Raw genomic sequence first — 20,918 nt, forward strand, 5'->3', positions numbered from 1 at the left:
AAGTGGCTGAATGGCAGCCCTGGCTCTTCTAGGGTGGTGTGCCGGAAGGTAGTGAAATTAGGGAGGACTCGGGTCAGCCCTTTGCTCCTCCTCTTTCATTGAATGGCCTCCTTTGAGAGTGGAAGGGTCCATGTTAAAGTTGACTCTGTCCTAAATGTCCTACAGTTTTGACTTGAGTTTACCAGAGTTGACTCTAGGTAAGGGTATTCGTATTTGATGTGATTAAAGCAGATCCACAGACTGTGCATACCAAAGTCTAATAAAATGCATCCTTTATTCATAACTGCTTTTTCAGCATTGCTACGGCAATTCAGATTTAATTTTGGGGTAGGAATGATTTCCATGCAAAGAACAAGTACTTCAAAGCATATGAAGATAAGGGACTTACATAAAAACCAAGCAGTCCACAGTCTGCAGAAACACTGCAATAGCTTTTGCATCCCAGACAGAAACCTCAGAGAAGTACCGGAATGACAGAGCACTCCAACTGGAACAGCACAAAACAAGTGTTTAATGAAAGCAATTGGAATAACACTAAATAAAGTGTTTTAATGGAACTCCAAAGAGATGTGTAAAAGCTGCTAGTAAAGTCAATTGAAGGCCTGTCACAGTGCCTCAGAAATCCCTTCACAGCCCTTGTGCTGGCAGCAGTTCCAGTCTCTTTACAGTACTTTAGAGGTAAGTGCAGCAGTATTATACCAGGCACTTTGAAAACTAATGAAATTGTTCTCCCTGTGAGAGAAGCCCACTGCTGCTAGGGGAGGAACTGCATGCACTTCGACCTGGGAGTCATTTGTTTCTTCAGTTGGGATAAAGAATGGTCTTTAAAAATTCACAAAGCTATTGTCACTAGTTGTATTCCCTGCACTTGTCTCCTAGTACCGAGAGACATAAATTAAAATGTGCTGCTCAAAACCAGGACTAAACAAGAGAGTTCAGTGCCCCAAAAGTCCTTTTTCAAGTTCTGGCTTGCATTAGATATATTAAACTGTAGCTTATGCCATGTAGCCCCACCTTGCAGGGAATCTGTGCTCAGAAGTTCTCATGCAGAAAACTGTTTTGCTTGGGCAATGGCCTCTTGCTCTGTGAGGATGTGAATACAGCTATAAGTGTATGAGGCAAAGCTCTGGTTCTCTTTTTTGTCATAACCAAACCTGTGCCATAGGGAGGCTTCTATGGAAATGCAGTACTATGAGAGACAGGGTAATAGCTGACCTGGGAGAACATGGTTTCTGCAGCATCCGTGAAACAGAAAGTCTCTTAGTGGGTGGCCACCTTAAAAGTTAACAGTAGATTGCTTCTTCTAAGGAAGCTGCTGTTCTCCCTTGCCATGTGCTATGGATGTAGACCTGCGAGAAACTTGTCCAAGGCAATTTTTGCCGAGAGCCACAAAACAAGCAAAGCAGCATTAGGTCTTCTTTCTCTCAGGTGTCTTGGACCCAGGTTCTGTAACTGCAGAGAATATGACCCAGAACAAATGTGAATGCAAAAGCTCTTAAAAGTGTACCTGCATACTGAGACTGCATATGTATTGCTACATTGTACATAGAACATGAGAAGATCCACAGCATCATCAGGAGAAACTTTTGAACTAACAGATGATTTTGCACAGAGGACAAAAAGCACATTTTGCAGAATATTTTAAATAAAATATTCTGAAAAAGTATTTTCTTCTTAATTTTATTTTCACTTTATCTGTTTTTTACCGTTCATTTTGACTATTCTGAAATTTCATAATGCAAAATATTTCTACCTATCATAATAAAATGTCTGATAATTCTCTTCCAAAACCAAAAAGAAATGAATATATTTTGTTAAATGTTTCAGGTGGCCCTCTCAGCAGTCACTTGGAATAGGTGTTTTACCAAAAAATTAAAAAGCCTTGGAAGAATTATCCCAGTCATCTTAAATAAGATCCAAGAATCCTTTATGCCATAATAAATGTGTTCTGTGCGTGTCTTCTATTTTAGAATGAAGTAATTTAAGATACGGTTCAGAGGCATTTGAAAGAATAATTTTTAAATCACTCTCTGTAAGTCTATGAGCTGCTTAATACCATAAGCATAGCTGCATAGCCTGAACAAGAAGGAGGATATGAAACAATTTTAAGCTTCTTAAAGTTGAATTGTTTTCAACAGAAAAGAAATTTGAAGATTCTAGACTTGAGATCAAGCTAAAAGCAAGGATACTTGGATATGTTATGAGATGTGGGGCATGGGAAGTACGTGCTGGTCAGTAATTATTCTGTGTACTGTCTGACTTATATCTGGTGGCAGGGGATTAGTGTTTGCAATTCCAGTAAAAAGACTTGTCTTCTAGTGGCGAGAGAGACACTGCAGTGACCAAAAGGATGGCAGGCATTGGGTTGCTCAGAGCCCTGTGTGACCACAGAATAACTTTCTGCCAGGCGCTGGGTTAGCAGGATTGTCCTGAGAAAAGTGAAGTAATCGGTGTCTACAGTAAATGCATTTGTCTGGTGGCTGCTGACGTTTTAGTTCCGAATTTGTATGCGCATACAATTCTGTTTAGATCCAGACAGACGGAGAAAACTTTTAGCTGTCATTTTTGTTGCATTTTAGACAATTGAAGTATCTCCCGGTGGCCTCTTCTGCTGCACTGAGCCTAGGATATGGATCACTAGTGACACATAAAGATACATGTCTATGCTGTGTGATTCTGTATCTTTGTTTTTACTATCAGCCATAACCAATAACAAAGAGATTTGTGCAGATGACTATCAACAGTTGCTGAGAGGAAAAAGAGAGAGAAGCCCAAAAGAATTAATAAACCCAGTATCTTCCCTAGCAGGCTGGTGGAGTTTGTGTTGTGGTCTGTTCTCTAAGCTCACAACGCATAAGCTGATTAACAGAGTGATGGCATTGCACAGCCTCCCAAGGCCTCCACATTTTATGTTCACAGCAAGTCCTCTCCATAAAAATGGGGGGTAAGAAAGGACTGGTAGCCATCTGTTGTTTGTGTTTTGCAATGCCTTGGGTGGGGAAGCAGTGCTCCCTTTGCTTTTGTAGCGATGTGTAATCATCCCTTTGATTGTATTATGATGTATCACTGCAGAAAAAAGAGGTGTGAGGTATCTGCACATTTGAAAAATTAGGGATTAAATCAGACGAATAGTTTAAGGCTCTAAACCTACATACTTGCCAATGCTGCCTAATGTTTTTGAGTTGCATGATTTGGTATGTCTGGTTCTGTGTTTTGTTGGGAACTCAAAAAGAGCAAGATGATCTAAAAGGGCAAGAGAACTGTAAAACCTCCATGTCTTGAAGTAAATGTCCCATAGTAGTGATGCAACAGTTCAGAATATGCCTCATATGACTTCTTTGTCTGTGTTTATCTTGGCATTCAGATGAAAGCAGGACAGCATTGAGTGAAAAATCGACAAAGGAACTGAGAGAGCAGATTTGGATTGGGCTTTGGGAGTCATTCTTCTACTTCTCACACCTGAGGTCTAGGATCCTGCCATTGCACTGCTGGACACCTGGTGATGATGTGTGTATTGCAGATGGATGCAAGCGCATCATTCCCCCTGTGGCCTGCTAGTGAATAGCTAGGTGATTCTCTACTGCAAAAGCCTTGTACTCTGGCAATCATTCTTCCAGGAGAAATACTTATGAGCCTCTCAGAATAAGTGGATGGGAGGATTACATGTTTCAGATGAACTTGGATTTGTTCCATTTAAACTGTAAATGCAATGGATATTCAATGGTCTTGTGTTGAAAAGGACCTTGTAACTATTGCACAAGCAAGCCCCTACAAAATACAAGAGAACTGAAGGAAAGCTTAGATCATTCATAGGCTCAGGTGATTAACCAGGTGAATAGTTAAAAAAAAATTATTTGGAAAACTCATTCTCAAATGCACACTTTGAGGGTCTGATCCTGGAGAAATAGGTGTGAGAGTTATTCCTTGTGCTGTGCTTCCCTCTTCCTTTTGATTTTTTCAGCCTCCCTTTCCTCCTGAAATCTCAACAGGTTGATTGCTGATGTCCTTCCTGCTTGGGTTTTTTGATGATGATTTCCTTCAAACCATTGCTGTGGTCATTTCAAACTTGAATCATTCCTAAACAAATGCCAAACCCCATGGAAACAAACTCAGCTCACTTGTAATCGGCTTGACCATTAGCCTCTTGTCTTAATGACTTCTCAGAAGAAGGAACTGAGAACTTAAACAATCCTGAAGCACCAAAAGGAAGAAAAGGACAAGTATTGAATGTACTTTTAAATGTCATTCTGCTGACAATAAACACAATAAACAATAGACGAAAGAGGTCTTTTATTGCCTCAACTGAGGATACACCAAAAATGCCAGTTTAGTTGAATCCTGCTTGCTGCTTTCAAAACTGCTATTTCCCTAAGGAAAGGTTTTGATTCCTCCAGAAATGCTCTATACTTTTTTTATTCCCCCCCATTTTCTTTTTTTTTTTTTTTCTTAATCCTGAGCCATCAGATATGCATGAGCAGCCACATCAGTTCTGGAATCCCACCGAGTCCCCGTTCACAGTTGAGTATAACTGCTCGTTCTGACCCTAGAGCAGTACTGAATTGAACCCTCCAGAATAAAGTTTAAAAACATGTTTACTGGTGTACTGTATGAAAAAAAAATCTCCGTATATGAAGTATAGTTAAAACTGTAAGTGCTAGGGGTTAATAACAAATGATAGTTAAAGAAAGGATTTAATGGGGACCGTCACATGAGCAACTTAAGGTTTACAATCCATACTAAAGACTACAGAAGGCAAATGAAAACTTGCACTGTAATGTACATACTTAGTTTCTTAGAATACTTAACAGAATTTTGCTAAATTGATCAAGTTGATCAACAAAGATTAATGCCCTTTTGGAATACAAGTTAGATTATGAATCAATCTTTCAGAGACAAAACCTCTGTTCTTTGTCTCTGCATAGTTTCTTGCCCCATTTTTCAATCTTCACTTGCCATTTCTCCTTTTTATATATATTTCATCTGTGAATGCATTGCAGGTGCTCTGGGGTTTAGCCCCTGTCCTTCTTCTTTGTGCAAGAACAAGACTTTATTCATCTTCTCTCTTCAGGAGAAAAATGCTTTGAAGACTGAAACATCTGGATCTGCAGGAGTCAAACAAATCTTGCAGAAGATAGATTCTCACCATCCTTCAGAAGTGATTTTATGTCTAAAAACTGATTTAAAAAAATGGGATGTGCAGAATTTTGATTAAGAGTGACATGTATGTCTTTGTTTACTTCAAATCAGAACTGCAATGGAGCAAGTTGTCCTCTAAATAAAAATCTCAAAGGAGAGGAAAAGCCAATGTAGTGCTTGCTTTCACAACTGCTATGAAGTCTGTGGGTTGTCTATCTAGATGATTGCTGTATGTGTTGTCTTTTCTCTTGTTTAAAGCTGGATTAATTGGCATCATTGCATGTTTAACTCTGGAGATTAGAATGCAAAACCCAGCTTTTCAGATCAAGTTTTGAGGCTTCAGCCTCTCCTAGGCCCTTAATTCATCCAATTAATGAAACTATGGATTTTGAGGCCAGTCTTTTAAATAGCTTTCCCACATCCCAAAATACTATCTGATCTAGTCTACAGTATGTGGCTGCTATAGCCATCCTGTTTCATCACTGATCCATGATCACTAAATATTGACTGGCAACTCAACAGAGAGGATGGTAAGGAATATTTCTTCTATCTCTTGACAGAATGCCTTGATGCAAAGAGGATATAAAAGCCTGTGTATTTTATTGCCTGATAGGGCTTTTCTGGAAATAGATTTCTAGAGAAACGCTGATCAGGGGAATATTGATAATCTAGCATTTTTCTCAGTTATGACCCACTTTTTAATGAAGTGGTTATTGTTTCACGTTGTTGTAACAGAAATGTAGCTGAGAAATTCTGCCCGGTGCCACACAATTAAAATCGCTGGTCTGTCTTTTTTGCCAACAAGATAAAAAGAATAAGCATAGGAAATGGTAAGTTCATACACTTTAAAAATCTATATAAAGCATAAGGGCAACATGTCATATAATGGTTCTACCTTATTGAAATGAATGCTGGTTAAAAGTTTTGTGTGATAGCGAGTACATGAATGCCATGTAAGGAATTAATATTTGGAATTTATACATAATTTTTCACTAGTATCTTACTTCACACTTCTCAAAAAATACTGCTTCAACATACAGATGGGAAAAAAGCACTAGAATTGAGGGTTATAACACCTTCTTTAAAGTATGTCCTGAGAAGATACACCTTCTTAATAAGTACCCTGAGTATTTGACCTTCCACTAGGCACAAATACACAAGAACTCTGCCACTTCACTTTGTCTGGTTTTAGGTTATTTTGATGTGTACCTTAATGCCCACACAACTCAGTCATTTAGAGTCCCATCTCACTGATGTTTAGATCGGGAACAGCTCTTGGTTATTTTCCTGTACTTAACCTAACCTAGTGGAAATAATGTGATGTGGGAAGATGAGAAGAAGCATGAACATCCCCTGCTGTCTGCACAGTGTACTTGGAAAGAGGAACATGTCTGGGAAGGCACAGAATGAAGTTAGACCGCAAAGCAAATGATATAAAAACCAACCAATTTTTCAATACATTAAAAATAAGTACTCTTTAACATAGCATATAATCAACTCATGGGATTTTCTGCCACAGGATGTTACTGAGACAAATAGCAAGATTCAGAAAAAGGATTAGGCACTTGTATGAATAGTAGTATTACTTGAGGCTTTACTGGGCAGACCAAAGTTTTATAACAGTCATGACAAGTCTTTCTTTTCAGGGCATAAACTGAGAAGAAAGGATTTTCTGCTGCTTTGTGTATCATAGGTTACAGAGTTAGCCAGAGGCACAGGAATTTAATTGAGTCCAAAACCCAGTTATCTAAAGCACCACCAGACCAGACCATGAACTGGTTGGGCTAGTTGCTTAGGTACCTTATTCCTTGTTTTAGTCTAAGTTTTGAGGGCTATGGGATGTACTGAAAGTGTAGGATCTGATGGTGTGTCACCCAGAATTTACAAGAATTCCTTTCATTCCGTGTTTTTAAATTGTCTGCAGTTTTTACTGGGTATCTTTTTGTTGATTCTTGGCAATCACCTGAATACCTAGCAAGCAGTAGTTACCACCAGAGTGAACTGGTTGAAGATGGTCTACTACGAGCATGACATGAACCTAAACTCTCTATGGCTCTGTTTTGATGTCACTTTCTAGATTGCAGAAACTTCCAAAGTCCTGCTCAGATTCTAGCCAGGGTAAATTCACTCTTCACTCTCTGACTTTGCCATTTCACTTTCTGAGGGAACCAAAGTGTGTACACATCACACAGTGAGAGAAACCAGGCCTCATTAGAATGTCTGTCATTTTTTTTTTTTTTAGGAAGAACTTAAAACTTCTAAGAATTTCTGAAACTCGAAGTAACTAAGTATAGGAATTGGAAGCATGATTTCTAAATAACTTTCTCCCCCTGCCCACTGTGATCTGTCAATCAGGTCTCAGCTCCCCGTATTTATTTTAGTCAATTCAGTGATTTTTGAATTGCTTTAAATAATGCCAAGTTCCTTTTGATCCATAGGAAGGTCTTTCTATTGTTTCTGAAGTCTGTCTTTTCTGCTCCTCCCAGCAGTTTCTCCTGTGTTACTGCAGGGTCCCATTTTGGTGCTGCAGCTTTTTCCTCCCAAGTCACCCTGCAGTCTGCAGCCTTCTGTTCCCTTTGCATGTTCAGTTACTTACAAAGTAAGGATTAATCCTATCCTACTGTCCTTTCAGGATAGTCCACTACCCTTGACTGAACATAACACTCAGAGGGGGGGAAAATGACATGTCAGTTCTAGGTAATGAGATATAGAAAGAGATGCCTAACTTGCATGGTGTTTCCCAGGCTCAGGAGCAGAGATAGAAATGTTGCATCAGATGGTGGCACATAGACCTTAGGCCTTTGTCGCATTAAGAGGCTAAGCTTGCTAGCTTGAGTGCAGCACAAGAGTCGTTGTAAAGTCATTCCAGGTAGGCCAGTATGACTACCTTGCAATCACTCTGCAGACAAACTCTTTCAGCAGCTTTCCTGAGCAGGACAGCATTTCTGTACCCATGCCCAATGTAGGTTGCATTTTCAGATGGGTGAAAATAATGTTGTCTGTAGTTCATATTTGTAGCACTTATGAGGAAGATATGAGTTCTTTTCTGGGGGTGAAAAACTTGGCTACAAGTTAAAGTAGTAGCTGGATCATGACCAGCTTGAATTTTTCAGCGTTTCCTTGATTAGCCAACACTTCATAACAAGACATCTTGAATGTAGAGGTACCAGTGTTCCCTTAATATATTGCTGTATGTGTAACACACAGATTTATAGGGAGCTTAAAGTGGTCTCCAGAAAAAGGCACACATTAACAAACTGATGATAAAATTGGAAATCTTTCATAACAGAATGTTCAGGCCAGCACAGCTCACTCTAGATGCACTGATATTGGCAGTCCTTTATTTGAGCAGAGCAGAGACATGAAGCTGCCAAAGTAATGGAGATAAACTGTTTGGAAAGTGTGTGTGATCTGGGCTGCACATGAACAAAGACAGCCAGGTTCCACCTTAACATAGTTACATGCTTTATCAGCAGAGACATATGCCCATGGTTAGTTTAGTAGTGCCATGCCAAATAGGGGCAAACTAAGATGAGGTTAGCTGTGACCAGAAATGAACAGGAGAATCTTGACCTTTTTGTCCATAGGATGGAAATTCCCCTTTCACTGCCTCACTATCTCGTCTCCATTACTTCTTCAAACCTCATCTGGAGTTGTTGGAAAATGGGGGGTGAACCATTCTCTGGTTGCTTATTTAGTCTGCTATAAATTTACGCTTATGAAGAAGTAGAGGATTATACCTGAATATAACCCTGGCTGGTGCACAGCTTTCCTTTGTTTATCTTTTTATGCAGAGGTGTGCTTGCAGGATGCTATGAGAAGTTCTGAGATGATGTGCTTGCCTCCTCCAGTGCAGTTACATATTTCTTGAAGACGAATTGAGTTAATTGGATATGTGAAGAATTGCTTAACTGCATATTTAAAGCCAGCTGTCAGGGTCCTTAAGGGATGAGAATCACGTCAACTACTCCTGATAACAGAGAGCCTTGGGCCTGGTGGTCTTGGGAGAATAGCTCAGGAAGGTGGTGAGGTACAGTTAAAAGTCACCTTCTCAGACTGCAAGTATACTCTGCTGCAGAAGTGTGGAAATGCAAACATAAATCATTCCTGTTGTTTCTTGTCTCAGAGGAATGTGAGTGCTGTACAAAAAAACAGTGAACATGCTCATAACTGAGCCCCTTGTATTATGTATGCTTTCATCTAGTATGTTCACAATACATTGTGTATGTACCATTACACAGTTTTCTATGTAATGATTTATGAGAAACCTGTGTCTTTAGAGAACTGTTATTATTTTACTGTGATGCGTTGCAATACCTTCAAAACTAAAATATTATGTATACCATGATGATCTTAATTTTGTTGCTGTTCACTTGCAACAACTATTCATTATACAGCTAACCTCTCTGTGGACATATATGTACTGAAACAAACCCATCTGCAAATTCACAGCAAATTTGAAACAAATTAGACAAAGCATTTGCATTGCGTGGGAGTTCAAAAATTACCTCATTTTTCCAGTGTTTCCCTAACTTTCTTTTTGGCTTATTATAATTAGGGAATGGCTTGGTTTAGAACTTTAAATTTATTTAATCTGTTGGTTTTGGCAAAGACTGATGTCTTGACTAGTTGCAGAGGCCCTGTTGGCAGAATTAATTAGCACTAATAGCATTAGTAACATGGTTTCTGCATACTTCAAGGGCTTCACAGTGCTGATGAATTCCACATGGTCCTAAAAAAGGAATTAAGCACTGGAGCAAATAGAAGGGAGGTATACAGTCTTATTCTAGTTTATCATTGACATACATTCTCGAAAGCCAAAATCATAAACAGTTTTCTAGAGCATAGCTCACTGGGAAATTTATGCTGACAAAATAGCTTTAGTACATTTAAGGTGGCTATGGGGTATGGGCTATTTAGCTATGATAAACAGATGAACTGAACATTAGTGGGACAGGAGCAGAGTCAAGGATGCAGAAATGACCTTAATGATGTCTCTTCATGACTCATAGTTCATGAGTAAATGTGCAGATGAATATTTGCTTTGACCGCTATATTTTCCTAAATATTTTCACTTGAACAATATTTAATTTTTTGACATTTTTAGTAGCTTCTTCTCTGTATTTTTTTACAAACAGGTGAAACAGAAGACAGACTAGCTGTTAAAATGATGCTAATCTCACTGTATCCTGAAGCATGCCCATTTGCTTTTCTATACATCTGTATATTTCTTTTCTAACTTGCTTTCACAATTTGGTTGTGAGGATTTATTCACCTACATTTAAATGTTTCTTCAATATCCTGAACACCAGGGTACTGTAGCAGAGCAGCACAAGGAAGCATTTTAAACATATTTCTGTTAGTATTTCTTAGACAGGGCTTTAAGTTAATGCAGTGCTACAAATATCTCAAAAAAGGAAAAGACTAGTTAATGGTGCTGTGCAACTCAATAAGTTTCGAAGTGATGAGCTACACTAACAAGTAGGGTGTCTCTCGTTTAACAAAGACTTATTAAAGCTCTAACCAAGGCACCATGATGGTTATGTAGATTGAGATCATCCTTAGAAGGAAAAACTGTGATTCTATCTGGTGGTATTGTTAATGTCTGAGACTCGTGCTGAGTATGCAGGTGAAGTAACTTCTCAGTTAGAAAGCTCATAGTAGAGGATAACTGCTGCACAATGTGTTGTGTAAGGAACTGGTGAAATATTTATCAGGGACAGTCAGAGGTGGAAATATTTGAATTCTAGCTGACTGTTAGACTTTACTGTATGCAGTTTGATTGCTGGCATGTGCAGCTGATCCAGTGTTGAGCCTAGTTGCATGGCTGGGTAAGCTGACTAAGATTAGCTCCTGAAGGCAAGAGAAAGGAGAACAGGCTCTGGAGCTATCAGTTATGATGTGTGTATCAGCTGTATCCTGACATGCTGTTATGGGCTAGTGGAAAGGTTGAAGAGAAACCCTGGAAGATGCAGTGATAGAGATTAACAGAGCACCTGTAATACATGTTTGCAGTACCATCCAGGTTTGTATAGAGGTGAGAGAAGGAATGGTCTCCTGACATTCTTCAGTGTGTGCTTTGTGTTAAAGGAAAAAGCATTACAGCCTTTCCTGTAAGCATCTGACCAGCTCAGATGCTAACTACCGTGGGCTAGAAGACTAACATTTAAGTCCAAAAAGGAGTTCTTAAGTTTAATAGCTACAGAGCTGCACTTGTGCAAAATCAGATCTGAAGCAGAAATTCTTTCATTTCACATTAACAAGTACCTTGATTTTTCTGATGCTAATTGAGACATTTCAAATGCAAACTTTTAAAAAACTGCACACAAAGTATAATTCGATCCATGATCAAGAAAGATTTGCAAATAGGGGTTTTGTATCTTGTTTTTATCCCAGGGCCCAATGTAAAACCTGAAATTCCAGGTGTATAATAATTTGCTTTGACAATCAGACTCTCTCTTAATTATGAGATACAGTGGGGACCTGATAATTTATAGAAAAGAATTTTAACAGAAGACCTCCAGAATATGCTGTTGTGACCTGTGGGTTACTAAGCCCTAGCTATGCACAGTCAGAGGAAATTAATGACTTTCTTTATGGAAAGAACTGAAGCCTGTTTATACTATTTATTGTTGCTTTGCGGGGATGCGTGTTTACTTACTATCTGGCAGTGATCCTAGCTCTTGCTCAACTCACTCTACTAATAGTATTTTTCCTACCTACCCATCCGGTGAACTCAGTCCTGGAGTCAGACAATAAAACTGTTGTTTTTACCTCATGCATCATCCTGAGTAGCAAAAGAGAGGGCTTTCAGGAAAGTAAACTGGTCAGAAGTGTCATCAGCTGGGAAGGCAACACACAAAATACATCCACAGTATAAAGCCTACAATTGTCTAACCATCCCTGCACAAGCATCATAGAGTGGTGGAGAAAATAGTGAGGTAGAAAATGACCTTCTTACACTGACTCAGAGCTGAGCACACAGTCTTTTTTTGTCATAACGTTGTCAGCAAAGCGCTTCAGTGCCTTTCATCATGATTGATTAATCAGGTTCTAAGAAAAATGATGTTAAGCCAGCAGGGGTTTATTTTTAGTATTATTATTTTAATCTATGTCTTCTGAAGGCTTTCATTGATGAAAACCACTTTTCATATAGTGGTGAAAACATAAGTACATCAGAAGAATATTTGTAGGTATCAAATGAACAGCACTTATCTTCTGGCAGCATCCTCAGAAGCTTTTAATCCATGCTGGCTACTGTTCTGCATGTCAGCTAGTACCTGGCGGGAGAGACCAGCTCCTTCTCCAAAGCACGGGGAATGATGTCCCTCATTTTGGCTCTCACTGGCCAGTTACCAGGCAGCACTGACTGAGGCAGTCAGGTTGGGCCACATCCTTCCTGGTCAAAGATCTTCCTTGCTGAGCAATGTGCCAAGCCTCTGGAAGGAGTATTGGCCCTGGCAGCAACTCTAGCTTGCTTTTGTTTAGGATTTTCCCTCTTTTTATGAGCAGCTTTGAATGGAGATGACTTTTTGGTGTGTTGAATGGGCCTGTGGAACAACAATTTATGCAACCATACCACAGGTGTTCCCAGTAGTAGTCTGGGGAGCTGGTGAGGGAAGAGTGGACAATGCTTTCCACTGTCCTTGAAAGACTCTCTGCTTTTTGGCATTTTTATAAAGATGTGTTTCACAAAGGAGAGTTATCCTCCTAAGCCACGGATCTGTCACTAAGATGAGGTCTTTCACTAGTTGTGAAGAAACGGGATGTGACATCTAGGAATAGAGTAAAAAGGCAGAGCAAAAATTCAGGGATCTGAATGCAGCCAGACCTCTGCCAGCTAGGGAATGATCTCCTTAAAAAGCTTTCATTTCAACAGGATGACAGATCCAGAGCAGAAAAAAGATTTCTTCACCTTTTTTCGGAGTAGTTATAGCTGTTTTCTCCTATTTTTTCCATGCTTCCCCTCCCTGTCCCCCACCACTGGTCTATATAGTTAATTGGGAAATCAGCATGTCAGGAGATGGAAATACGGTATAGTTTCTGTAAGTTCCACTTTATCCTGCTTGCCCTCCCTGAAACTTTAGTAGCAAGTGTCAGGGATATGCAGAGGTCTCTGAGAGAGGTCTTTCTTTGAAAAACCACACAGCAGAGGGTGAAAACTGCTTCTTCTGCTCACTGACTATCGTAAAGTCAAAAAAAAACATACCAACCATCACTGCAAAAAATGCATTTCTTCTCTAGGTTTCTTGTACCTTCAGCTGCTGCTGTTCTGCCATTTATATTCACATCTGTATCAATGCAGATATTTGATTACTGTGAAATTAAAAGGGGACAATAAGTTTTCTTACTCAATATGCAGTAAAATACTATCTGAAAATAGTGTCTGTAGATAACTGTACCAAACCAGGGGAAAAAAGTAGTGTATTCACATTCTTGAGCAGTCGTTCTATCAGAGGTTATTGTGGTATTTTCACAATTAGTATAATAGTCCTGATTTTACTTTTTTTCCATCCTTTTATTACTGACTGTACTTGAATACTTTAGAAAATTGACAGTGGTAGAATTGGACTGTCAGATCAAGGCTCAGTTCTGCTGTTCACACTCCAGCTTAAATTCAAAAACTCCTTAACCAGTTTTTGGGCCCAAAGTCTAGTCTAAACCTAGTATGTATTTACATTCCTTACTGTAGCTCTACTTTGAGTACATCTATTTATCATTTCCAGAAAGGAGACACTTATGAAGGTTAGTAAATGAACAGTAAGATCACAGCTTTGTAAAACTGTATCTTCTTGGCTTTCGGTTATAGCCAACACATAGCTTTAGATTTGGTTTTGCTCATGTCAAAGTGAACAAGAATTTTGCCGTTGATTAAAATCAGTAAAATCAGGTCAGAAAATGTATTTTTGTTGTAAGACTTGTACAGACCAAGGCATTAATTTTCCCATGTGGAATATGATTAAGCTGCAGACATGGATGCCTCAGTACTGTGCTGATTTTGTGGCTCCTTGTAGCAGTTGGTGTACCGATTGGCTAAGCATGTGCCCAAAGGTATTAGAGAGAGACAGAGTACACAAACCCCAGGTCACTTGGGGCCAGGTTTCTAAAGGTTTCCATTGATTTAAATAGGAGCCAGGCACCTAAGTAATTAGAAGAAAAAAAATCTAGTCCTTGCTTCTAAGTGTACCAATCAAGTATAGCAAACACTCATTTTCCCTGAATCTTGAAAGCACAAGACAATCTCTGTGAATAAAGTAATGCTAGTGATGTGTTTGGAACAAAAATAATTTACAACTGGCAATTAAGACACTGCTAGCAATGACCATCTAATTGAAGGGACCTCATTTGTTACACAAGCCACAAAGGAGCTCATTGCAACAGACTGTAAACTAATTACTACCTTCATGTAAAAATTAGGGAAATAATTAGGGCTTTGTTTTATTTTGGATGCTTCTACTTTTGTATACTCACTTTGAGAGGGACTACTGTGAGGAGGTCAAAAGATGGAGAGTAGAGACTTGGATGGAGCAGTCTGTCCTCTAACTACAGACATGCTGGCATAATAGGATCTTGCCGAAGCCTTAGATAATACGAACAAGAATTCCATGGCTGCATGGTTGGAATGTTTTTTCCCATTGTGCTGACCACTTTGTTGTATTTTAAATATATTTTCAACAGTATGGTTGGAGATCCCTGTATGAAAGAAGGAAGAATAGGTAGGTGAGCCTTGTAGATTGCATGTATGGTTATTTTTTTGTGGTTCTTGCCCTGCAACTTAAATTCCACCTCGGGGCCTGAAACCACAGCAGTGTGCATTCAAACCAGACCAGAAATAGGGATGGAGTTCTGCTCCCTCTACCTCATGACAGGCTGCTTGATGCAAGGATGCCTTGAGGAAAAGAGCAATTGCCCCTGCTGCCGCATTCTCCTCAGGAATCTCATGTTTAAACACATTCTAAGCAGTCGTTTTGCCAAGAAGGAGGTCTGTGCTTCATCTTTGGATAAAATCTTGTAGCTCTGCTCCAGGATTCCTTTTTCTGGATAAATGACATACACTGAGGTTCAGCTGGGAAAGCTACTTGTTTTGTTGAGTAGACAGGAGGAGGAAGACAACAAACCTCTCTGAGTGATTCTCCAGGAAAAAGAGTGATGCTGCTGAAGGCTGGCTTTTTCGTTCAGGCTTTCTCCAGCTTGAAGCCTCCATCTCAGAGCTGGGATCAGCTCAATTCAGCGCTACCTCTGTTGCCTTGCTTACACAGCTTAGTGCTGAGATGCACCTGATAACTTTTCACCTTTGCCCCTTGGAAGTTCTGGTAATGCTCAGTAACATGGTGAAAGTTGGTAACAAGCGTGTGAGAGATCAATTAAAATAGGAAGCCTGTTTTAAATAATGTGTTTCTGCTTTTTATCAGAGTTGCTTTGGTACTGAGGAGCTAAACTCTTTCTTTCTCCAATCTTTTATGGACGCTATAGTGATTAAATTATACAGCCATATCCTTTGGTCTGGAATCTGAGAGCTTCTCAGCCTCTTAGTGATCTGGATACAAGAGTAGACCTAGGGAGTGTTGCTTTGCACTGCAGCACAGGAGCCCTTGTTATTAATCTGTAATTACATAACCAGCACTGGGCAAAGATGAGACATTTTTGTTGATTACACAGTAATTACACTCAGCTGATTCAAATAAAATTTTAATAGTTCTTTGCAACACTAATGAAAAAGTTAATAGTAATAGTCCGTAATTTACTTGTGATGAAAGTGTACACTGAGGGTCAGTTACTGCTGCTGCTCACTTGGGTTTTGCCTCATAAAATTAAATGATATGATTATATTAAGCCTCATCTGGCTTTCCGGACTCATTGCACTGGAATCTGGATTTGTTTCCTTAAAAATATTACTGGGAACTACATAGTTTGTTGGTATGTCAGGATTTATGCTGATGTAACTGAGATGAGTTTCAAGCTCAAAGGTTTGCAACTACAGTGGGAAAGGATGTAGAAGTGTTTGTGGGTTGATTACTTACTACATGGTTTGTTGTTGGTCTCTCCTTGTAGTCTGACAGTGACAGACTGCACTGTCAGGCAGAAGCTCAAGACTGAGTGAGTCAAAGAGCCTGGGCTGGAAGTGTTGGATTTCCCAAGCAAAAGGCTGGGTGGTAACACTGAGGTTACTGCTCACTCTTTCATTATATATTCCTTATATAGATATTCATTATATATCAGGGAGGAGACACCGAGAGACACTAACTGAAATACAAGCCACACTAATACATGAAGATTCCTTGACTATTAACACTGTCTAATTTTATATGATGGAACATTTTGGGGACACTTTTTGTTTGCTTTACAACTAGTGAGAGCTTTGGCAAGAATTATATTCTTGTGTATATTTCTAAGCAAAGATATGGCAGAATGTCAGCATCCCAACAGGATACTGTCTGAACGCAACAGAAAAGCAGTGTCTGGAAGGGACTGGGAGGAGAAAAAGAGGCTGAGTGCAATTACATTATAATAAGATGATTAAAATTCTCCTGGCTTCTGAAATGGGTACACAACTTGATCTTAACCAAAGGCATGTGTTCAATTTTTAAGATAGTATTTTTTAAGACAGCTGAGTAAAAATGGCCATTCATATCTCTGACTAGCCCTGCGGACACGCAGACATGTGAGTGCCGAGGAATCTTCTATCACCTTCCCATTAATGGGAAAAAAGAACATAAAACCAACAGAAAAAAAAATACCACTTGTATTATCAATCTGAAGATTTATTGTTCTGTTTTTACTCTGGTATAAATCCATAATGTAGTAATAGATGTGATTGTCGACATAAAAATAAAAAAGTAAGTCTGCAGAAGGATTATACTGCAAGACACAACAGGTATTTGTATGTCTCACAATACAGTAGACTTGCATTTCTTCTCCAATACATTCTTTATTAGTTTGATTGGGAAAACATATTTTTAATTAAAAATAAGGCATTTTATTTCCTGCAATAAACAGAGTAAAACGAGGAAAGTTTTCATGGTTCTACAGCAATTTCTGGTTAAGAGCCCATACTGTGAGACATCTGGATATTTTTTTTTCTCTAAATAGGTTGACCCTTCTGCAGTTCTCTTGAGTGAAATCCTGACTTCATTAAAATCAAAAGCAAAATTCTCATTGGCTTCTGTGGGTCAGGATTTTGTCTTGGCACACATTCCGTAAGAACCTTTCCTCTTTCAGACCATAGCTCCTTGAAGCACTTAAACATATGGTTACCCCTCAGAATGTCTATTTGTTAGCAGAAAAATGCTCTTGAAAATATGTTCATCATCAAGATAGGTACTACTAGCACCACTCAGAGACATCAGCTGAGAGAAAATGCATTTTGAAAGAAATATTCCAGTTTTATTTATATTATCCTGTGAACATTTTGTCTGCATGTAAAAATCCAATGGGTGCACTTTTCTTTTAGATTTGCCTAGTAACTTTTCATCCCTGGCTTCCATCGAAGCAGGAGTGCTTTGATGAGTATTGCTGTGGAGATAATTAATTCCAGTTTTTCGTGAACTGTATATTAAAAGTAGACGAAAGAAGGGAGGCTAAAGAATCGGAAAGTGGAGTAGCCAATTTAAAAACATGTGGCTCATAAAAAAGGTTGTGCTGTTGCTGTTGTTCTTCCAAGGAAGAATTTAATTAGTTGCCTGGTTGCTACTTACCTTTTTAATGCTGTTCAGATTTAAAAGACAAAAAAGGTGAAAAAAAGATATATTTTCTTATACTTTAAATATTCTACTATAAAGGAACATTTAGGTCAAAGGGTATTGTTCTGCTGAAGAAAAGGAACTGAAGATTGCTGAGGGCATCTCATTAACATCAGTATATGCTGCTCTGAATGAGTGGTAATATGTGGATGTCACAGATGAAGAACAAATGAGAGAACATACTGCACCTCAAATGAATCATTCCAAATACAATCTTCTCTGGCTGCAGCTTTTTTACCTCTGGTGAAAGCCTTGTATTAGTGATTTCTGGAACTTTCCTTCTGACAGGCTGCGGGCTGTTGCTTTGCAGTCTTTGCAAAGGAGTGTTCAGGAGAATACAAAAAATACCCACAATGCAAAACCAAGGGTGGTCACAGGCCTTACTACTAAAGTCACACAGACCGCTAGACACTGCTCAGTTGTGTAAGTGGGTGGGAAAACTGACATGCATTACCCACACAGCTAGGTACCGTAGATCAGCAATTGTCAGCAGCACATACTTGGCTCAGAATAGAGTTAAGGCTGACCCTGAGAAGCTGCTGTGGAAAAAGCCACTTAATACCACCAAAGGTCTACCACTTGTCAGTAAGTTTTTAATTTAAAAGAAAAAAAAATGTGCATGTGGGTATAGTCAAAGTAACAAGCAAATTTTCATTGTGTCTCTCTTGGAAGAAATGTGAACATTTTGTTTAAATCAACAAGATGTGCAGTTCCAATTTGGAAATGTAACTCTACCTATCCCTTCTGCACATACAGGCTTTTGCATTGAGAAGGCTGTGGTAAAATGAATCCCTGCTATAATTTGCATTCATCTCATTAGTTTGTTTATAGAATGCCCTAAACAGAGATTTTTTTGTTTGTGAGTCAGTATGAGCAGATGGAAATAAAAGACCTAATAATAAAATGTGTACTTAAAAAAGACATAAAACTTTACATTAAGGCAGAGCAAAAACTGAATGTGCATCCCCTGCGTTATTTCTAATACAGGAACCATTGCACCAATGTGAACAAGGGAAGAATTTGGCCTCGTGTATAGTGCTAATTTGATTTTATGTACAAATACAGAGATGATGGAAAAATACAATGCTGATAATTAGGGCTTCAGGGTACTGGATACACTCCATACCTTCTTAGTGCTATGGAGTGCATATATTTTGTAACCAAGAGTTAAACCAATCCAAGCAGTGAGAAAAGTTGTGCAAGCTGTGGGTTTGCTTGTTGGTTTTTTTTTTCTCCAATTCCCTGTAATAACTTGCTATTTAAACCCTAAGAAGACACTCCCCTGATATTTCCATTAAGTGAACCCAGTGTCCCAGGAGGAGGTGAAAGGGTGGAGAATGGGTGTTCACTTTTCCTGTCCACAGTGAAGCATTTTCTCATACCTATGACTAAGGAGGGAATTTTGCATCTGAGGTTGTTTTTCCTTTCTGCCTACTATGTTTCTTAATATAGTGATAGGAGAAAACAGTGTTTCCTTGACCAGGGTAGAAAAAGAGGAAGGGAAGCTGTACATCTTGGCTTAGTCTTTGATTCAGGTGTGAGGGACAGACTTGTGATCCTGCAAAACTTGCACAAGGAGGCTCAACCTATTTTTGAGTCCTTCTGTATTCCCTCTGACTTCCCTTCAGAGCGCTGTAAAAACTTTATTGTATCTTGGTCTCCTGCTCATCTTTTTCCTGTGGTCCTGAGTTAGTGCAGTCTGTGACAACTTGCTGCTGGTTATTTCAGTGCCTCCTTGGCTGCTGCACTTCTAGACCTTTACTGGGATCTTCCCGAGTCTTTCCTACTTCCTTCACTCCCTATACCAGTAGGCAGAGCCCTGACAGGGTGAGTATGGGCCCTTCAAATGTTCAGCTGCTCTTGAGAGGCTCTTTGCAGTGGTTGAAGACATCTCTGGTCTTCCCTGATGTCAAAAGTAATGTACCTCACAAGTCTCAAGCCAATGCAATGCCCAGATTGTCTTGGTTGATCCTTAGGGTTGCATAGTAATACTAGTAAAATCTGTATCAGGTATAGGCTGTTTGAATATATACTTGAAGTATGTTTCTAGGTAAGAAGACAAACAGAAGAAAGCAACCTTTTGAAATGTGCTAAACCTTAAACATTGCCACTCACAGGCCTCAGGCTGTATATAGATCTTGAGCTTTTCAATGTGAAATGGGGCAGGTTGCCCAGCACACTGAAGTGTTTGCCTTTGGTATAAGCAGATTAGTTATTATAGAGCCTGACACAAAAAGAGTTAACATAGTCTATTCTTAGTGATAGCATTACTTTTAAGAGTAAGGAAAATCTTTAATGGTCATAAGCGACCAAACAGGATTAGCTTATGTGTGGCTCACAGCACAGTTCATGTCTTAATAGACAAATTGTCTCCTGGATACTTCACCACCCATTCAAGATTATTTATATCCCCTCCCACGTGAGATTACAACATTTCCCTGATGGCAATTACAGCAATGGTCTACCTGGAACAGCAGTATGAAAGACTCTCTGATCTTTCAATTCACAGGCAGCAGCCAGAGACAAAGAGCAGAACCAGCTAGCTGGTCTGGGGAGTCTGTCTCCACTTGGTTCACAGAGCCTGCTTTGAGAGGTTCTGTCTTGCACAGTGGTCTTCTGAACTGTGCACACAAGAATAAGGGAGGCAAACCTGTTTGCTCCTGGTCTTTGAGCACAAGGAAATGGGCAGACTTTAAGGAAATTGTACATTCTGGTGAATTTAAATAAGATAAATATTGCATAAACCTGCTGGCTACCTTGATTATGTGTGAATTCATAAAAGAGTGTAAATCCTGAAGCAGGAAGGGCTCAAATGTCAAAGCTTTCCACATCTAAGCCCTGTGACTTAAGGTCATTGAATAACTGACTTACAGATTTGTTCTTTTGACTGTAGAATATACATGCAAAGTTCTGAAAGTCTTATCAGGGAGCACTTGTGAATACGGTACATGTAACAGGCATTAAGCACACTTTTAAATACTGCTGGTGTCAGGCAAGCTTATTTATATCAATTGAAGTTTAATATCAGCTACAAATTTTGTC

The sequence above is a fragment of the Pezoporus flaviventris genome, unplaced genomic scaffold (genome assembly GCF_033815535.1).
Source record: "Pezoporus flaviventris isolate CSIRO_AGI_PZ_B2104156 unplaced genomic scaffold, CSIRO_AGI_Pfla_v1 ptg000007l, whole genome shotgun sequence".
In the NCBI taxonomy this organism is placed as follows: domain Eukaryota; kingdom Metazoa; phylum Chordata; class Aves; order Psittaciformes; family Psittacidae; genus Pezoporus; species Pezoporus flaviventris.